At 42.5% G+C, this 5,985-nt stretch overlaps 1 long non-coding RNA gene across 1 annotated transcript; it reads left to right on the top strand.

Moving 5' to 3' along the window:
• The first annotated feature begins 303 nt into the window (after positions 1-303).
• LOC131879544 (uncharacterized) lies at positions 304-781 on the top strand. Its single transcript, XR_009373167.1, has 2 exons — positions 304-476; positions 554-781. It is a non-coding gene; the product is annotated as an uncharacterized LOC131879544 (long non-coding RNA).
• The last annotated feature ends 5,204 nt before the right edge of the window (positions 782-5,985 follow it).

Here is a 5,985-nt window from a genome sequence, read left to right as displayed (position 1 = left end):
TCGCTACCAAACTACATGCAATATCTTAGGCTGTAGGTCTTAGAGGCTAGGCCTTAACATTCCTAGAGATTAGTTCTCTAACGTGTTTTCAACTTCCCAGTTTAGGGTTCGCAAATGTTCGTCGGTCCGTTGATTTTGGCAAGACCTGTACTGTAAAAAAAACAATTGTAGCGGTTAACAAGTTTCAAGAAATGACATAAGGAAGATTATCTGTTTGGTCTGCTCTCGCCAACTTATTAGAAGACTAAGAAATTTGTAAAACTGCTAATGCATTCCAATCCTTGTTTTACTAACCTAGATATCAAAATGTTGCGCATATGGAGATGATGGAGCAGCTACCACAGGCTATGATTGCGTTATCATTCCTGGAGCTTTGAAATCAGGACAAACCCAAGAGTTCGCAGGAAATTCCCAAATCTGCGGAAGAAAGCTTATTACAACCACAACAGCTAAAGATGCCAACAAGACTGTTTGCAGTAAGTGGCACAAGGCATAAAAGTTTTCTCGAAAAACTGCATACAGCACGCTTTTAATGATTTGCTTTTCTTTCCAGCCAAGCAAAGGCCTTTCCACATCACTTTTCGGTCCGACAATTTTGAATTTATGATGGAATCTAAGGAGATGATTAATGAGGGATTCCGTTTGGCATACACTCAAAAAAGTTGCTAATGTACCACTTTAAACTAAAGAGTGTCTTTCCACTTTTCAAGTGATTTAGTTATGTTCTTCAATTTTTTTAAAGCCTGTTTGATAAGAAATAAAGCACAATTTAATAAATGCATAGAGTTGAATAGATCTCATGGCATTGGGATACAAGGCAAGGTTCTCGATTAGAAAAAGGCTTCATTCGTGATAGGAGGTAAATTCTTCAGGTTCAAGGGTCTCATTGCAAAGCTGATCACATGCGGTATGTCTCATAATGTAACATCACTTATTAGATCATACCTAACAGGAAGACTGCAGTGTAAAGAATTGGGGAGGGATGAAATCAGAGTTTATCAGTGTGAAAATTGGAAGCCCGCAAAGGTCAAAGATCTCCCCGTTTCTTTTTCTTGTGATGGTGGCCGATCTGGAGGAATGGGTGTCAAATAGTTCGTTATTAGCCTACGCTGACGATATAACACGCTCTACATCGGCCAAAACAAAAGAAGAAGTGCGTCAAGGCTTGAGGGTATCGGCAGCTGAAATCTTGGAGTTCATGAAAGCTTCTCGCCTCGCTGCCAATGCATCAAAAACAAAGTTTCTTATGTTTGGGAGATCCATGGAAGAGCCATTGCTAATAGAAGACGTTCTAATAGGAGAATCAACTGGCAAAGTGCTTCTTGGTTTCACTTTCAGCAAAAAATTATCTTGGAAGTGCCATCTAAACAATTTGGAGCCCGAGTTACGGAAGAGAATCGGGATTCTGCGTCGCTTAGCTTGGAAGCTTTCATCAGTGCTGGTCGCGGAAATGTTTTTTTTCTCGGATTGTCCACTGATACAAGGGATGGAATCCCCAATAATAAATTAAAAGACAAGAATGAATGACCCAAGGGATTGTGGGCAAAGTCAAGAACGGTAAAATATCTGATCCTGCAACGAATTAGAATTGGCAGATCGAGATAGGCCTTGTATATATGGCTGGTCTGGAATCGTGTTTAAAAACCTATCTAAGCCGGCTTTAAAAGATGGCATTGGATGATCCAATAGGTAGGATTGTCTAAGGTTGGTAGGTAAAAGATTATATAGGCTAGGAGCTCTATATAGAATAAACGAGGATTTCATGGTTTTGACACGTCTAATTTCATTATTAGTACTGTTATTAGATACATTATTAGACTGTACTCTCACCTCACGCGTTATACCCCTACGGTCATTCTCGTTATAATTTATTCCCGGATTTGGGCATCGTTTGTGAATTCATTTAAAAACATTGTTTTGGAACTTTTCTCCGACTGGAGCGGACCTATGGTAAGGTCACCTGGAAGTGAAGCATCCCAGGGGGGTTTTCAGTCGCATCACTGAGCTTCCTCAACGTGCAATACTTTGCGTCTGACAAAGAATTGATTTAGGCACAACGTTCCTTTGCCATGGCAAGGTCTGATGTCTCTAGAGAACTGTTCTCAGAGGACACCTTGATTGACGGTATTTGGAATGGGCACAAGAAGATCCAAGTGGAGATTAGAGAATCCACGGTTGTCCCCGACTTTGTCCTGGTGAGGAAAAGAAAGATCTATGTCCAACACCGGGACCAAATTAAACGGTGCTTCAGATGTAAGGTGGAGGGTCATTTTGCAAGAGACTGTCAGTCACTTCATCTGAGAAGAGAAGTTTCATTGCCATCACAAAAAGAGGAATCCATCGAAAAAAATAGCAATCCAGAATTAGAAAATGGTGGAGAAGATCGGCAAGCCAGCCCTGGTCCGATTTCGCTCCGTCCAGATGGCGAACCGGCTAAAAGTCTTTCATTTTCCAGTTGTAAACCCACGTAGCCCTCATTGAAACAGCATCAGGGGACTGAGGTAGACTCAGGACTCGAATTTCCAACACATGTGGGGGTCTTCAGGATCTGCCTCAAACAATCGACGTCAGCCTCTCCACTCGTGGCGATTCAACATTTGCCGAGTCGCAATCCAGGAACCCTCACAGCGTGAAGTCCCAGAAAACCAAGGAAAATGCGCCCCGTCATCATCGGATGGCAACTAGAGGGAAATCTCAAAATCTCCCCGATGATCCGTCTCGGGTGGCGTGCAATAATGACACTTTTCACAACAACCCCACGAGTTGTAACAAGAAATAGTGCCATGTCATTAGAGCTATCATTAAAGTCCAATCATACCTGACTCACTCAAAAAAGGAAAAAAAAACCTGTAGTAACAGAATACCCACTACAATGTCAAGTGACCTCAAACTTTTGCACTTCAGCGCAGAAGTATCTTGAACAAGCTGGTGGAGCTCCAGACCATTTTGCCTATTGAAAATCCCGACTTTCTTTGGTAACTGAAACTTGGATGAACAATAACGTACCCAACGACGAAGTTCTCTTCATCGGATACCACCTTGTTGCGCGATCGGACCGTCAAGATACGAAGAAGGGTCGTGGGGGAGGAGTGGCAATGTGGGCAAAAGACTACTTTAGAACACGCCCGTTGTGTTGCCGTGTCCCGTCGGTTTGCGGAATCCGTGTCGGTTTGATCAGTCTACTCTGTGTTTACATGTCGCCGTCAGCTCGAGAGAGTGAGCGCGAAGGGTTGAACAAATTCCTCTCTTCTCATGCGGGGCATAACAATGTGATTATAGGAGACTTCAAATATCCCCATATTGATTAGGCCCACAGGAGAGGATGCTCGCCTGACGAGCAGCGCTTCTTAGATGCACTGGGCTCAAGTTTCTTGTAACAACTGATCATGTTTCCGACCCACAGGGGTGGAAATATTCTAGATTTGGGTTCATCCAACGATATATCACTGGTACGCCAAGCAACTGTACGGGGGGATATATCCTTGTCGGATCACGCCTGTATACAGGTTGATCTCAACGCAGCGAGAGAAATCCCCACAAAACAGATGATTCCCGATTTTTAGAGGGCAAACTTTGTTGGAATAAGAGCAGATCTACTCTCCCAGGATTGGATTGCAAAACTGGGAGAGACTTCAACGGAAATTTTCGTGACTTTCTAACATACACCATTGATATACATGTCCCACATAAACCAAAACGAAGGCAAAACCGACCCCCATGGTTAGGAAAGGAGCTTCACCAATTCTTGCGAAAGAAAACGAGACTTTGGAAACGATGGAAGAAATCAGGAAACGAACATGTGCATCAAGAATTCCTAGAACTGAAAGTAAAGGGAACACAACGAGTGTTAGAGGCAAAACAGTCCTACGAAGAGAAGATCTCCCCCAAAAAACGACAGACCCTCCTTATTTGGTTATGTGAATGTCAAGAGACGAACCAGGCCAAAGGTCGGCCCCCTTATGGATGGCAGTGGGTCAGTGGTGCACAAAGATGAACAAGTGGTGAAAATTCTCAGTGACCACTTCACGAATAGATTTCCACATGCCTCAAGCAAAAACACAGCAAGAACGGCCACAAAGAGCCGTATAAACTTTGTCAACATCACTGTTGATAAAGTGGAGAAGAAGACCAGGACATTAAAACTAACAGTAAGTTCAGGACCGGATGGGATTAGTAACCTGATACTGAAGAACACTCTCGGGGCTGTCGCCATTCCATTAACTATTCTTTTTAACCTATCATTGATGACCGGGGAGATCGCGATTGATTGGAGAAGAGGCAACGTAACTCCTATACACAAAGGAGGTAGTCCCAATGAAGCGGGTAACTACAGACCAATCTCTATGATATCGGTAATTTGTAAAATAATCGAAAGTGTCCTCAAGGATGAAATAGTTGGACATCTTCTGGAGAGGAAAACCATTGGCTCAGACCGACACGGATTTTGGTCTGGGAGATCGGCCGTGACAAATCTGTTGACCCACCTTCAGTTTGTGACTAAAGCGTGTGACAGTGGTGAAGTGCTTGACACCATTTACCTCGACTTTGCCGAGGCTTTCGATCGCGTGCCCCATGGCCGGATGCTGATGATATTAGAAGAGGCTGGCGTTAGAGGCTACTTGCTGGCATGGATTATGTCTTGGATATCAAAGAGGGAGCAACGTGTGGTCCTCAATGGATCCTAATCTGAATGGAGAAAACATTTCTCAGGTGTAGCACAGGGCAGTCAGTGTCTTGGGGCCGGTCTTGTTCCAAATCTTCATCAGCTCGATGAACGTCTCTGAACATTCTAACATCCTGAAATTTGCAGATGACACCAAACTATTCCGTGTCATTCGTTGTGATTCTGATGTGGCTGCCCTCCAAGCTGACCTACGAGATCTCAAAACTTGGTGCGCTGAAAATGGGATGGCATGAAATTTAAGAGTAGCTTTGGAGAGTATTTCAGAGGAGAAAACCAGTCCTACGACGATTTGCAGTTTTAAGTGCAGTTCTCATGTCAACCATCTTTCCCCTTACAGTTTTTACCCTCTCATTCTCTTCATTCCCTCCCCCTTTGTGATATATCTCATTTAATTCATCCATCATAGATTCTCTATCTTTGACATTCCTTTCAAATCGTTTCTTCCTTAGTAAAATGATCCAAAACTTTATATACACCCTCATGGGAGGTTTGAATGGAAGTGACAATAAACAATAAACATCACTCACATCTGTCACTGCCGTAATGTCAGATTTCTGATTTTCAAACACATATTGTTCGTTGAAATCGATTGTCCTTTGAAGCTATAAGCGGATGATAATTATAACCCTTTGGGCAACTTTCATTAATAGAGCCGTTGTGCTTGTAGCATTGTGTTGATATTTGAACATAGAAGAACATTTGAACGAGAAGCTTATTCGACGACTGGATAATTTTTGTAATGCGTCACCATTTTACTCGATCCCAAAATATTGGCACGAAAATATGAATACCATGAAACAAATAAGGTAAAGCAACAAAGCAAAGAAGCAAGCAAGCGGAGATGCGGAGAAGCGCACGAACATATCCGCTAATAATATGTTTTAGGCATGTAACAGTGAAGGTTTGAGAAAGAATCAGGAAGTTAAAAAAATCGAATTGTTAGTTATGTTTTCGAAGCCAGAAAATATAAGCTTAACAGGTTTGGGTATTTCCCTCAAAATTTGATCAGGCTCTTTCACCCACAGGATTTATTGGTACCGTTCGCGCCAATTCCCAACTGATAACTCATTACTTCTTTTTTCAAGACAAGGACGTGGAATTGTGAAATATGGATTCACTGGATTCACTATCATACATTGATTTCGATTCGTCCACTGGCCAGTAGTATCGAAATAATTGAGGATATATTCAGTCTCAACAAATTGTTGTTCCTGCTCTTGATAGAGTGGAAGGTCAGAGCGTGTGGTTTCTTGTGTAAGTAGTCGTGTGCTGTTAGCTTAATAGGTAGCTTTCTCCTCTTC

The sequence above is a fragment of the Tigriopus californicus genome, chromosome 4 (genome assembly GCF_007210705.1).
Source record: "Tigriopus californicus strain San Diego chromosome 4, Tcal_SD_v2.1, whole genome shotgun sequence".
Taxonomy (NCBI): domain Eukaryota; kingdom Metazoa; phylum Arthropoda; class Copepoda; order Harpacticoida; family Harpacticidae; genus Tigriopus; species Tigriopus californicus.
This window is presented reverse-complemented; position numbering and strand designations above follow the sequence as displayed.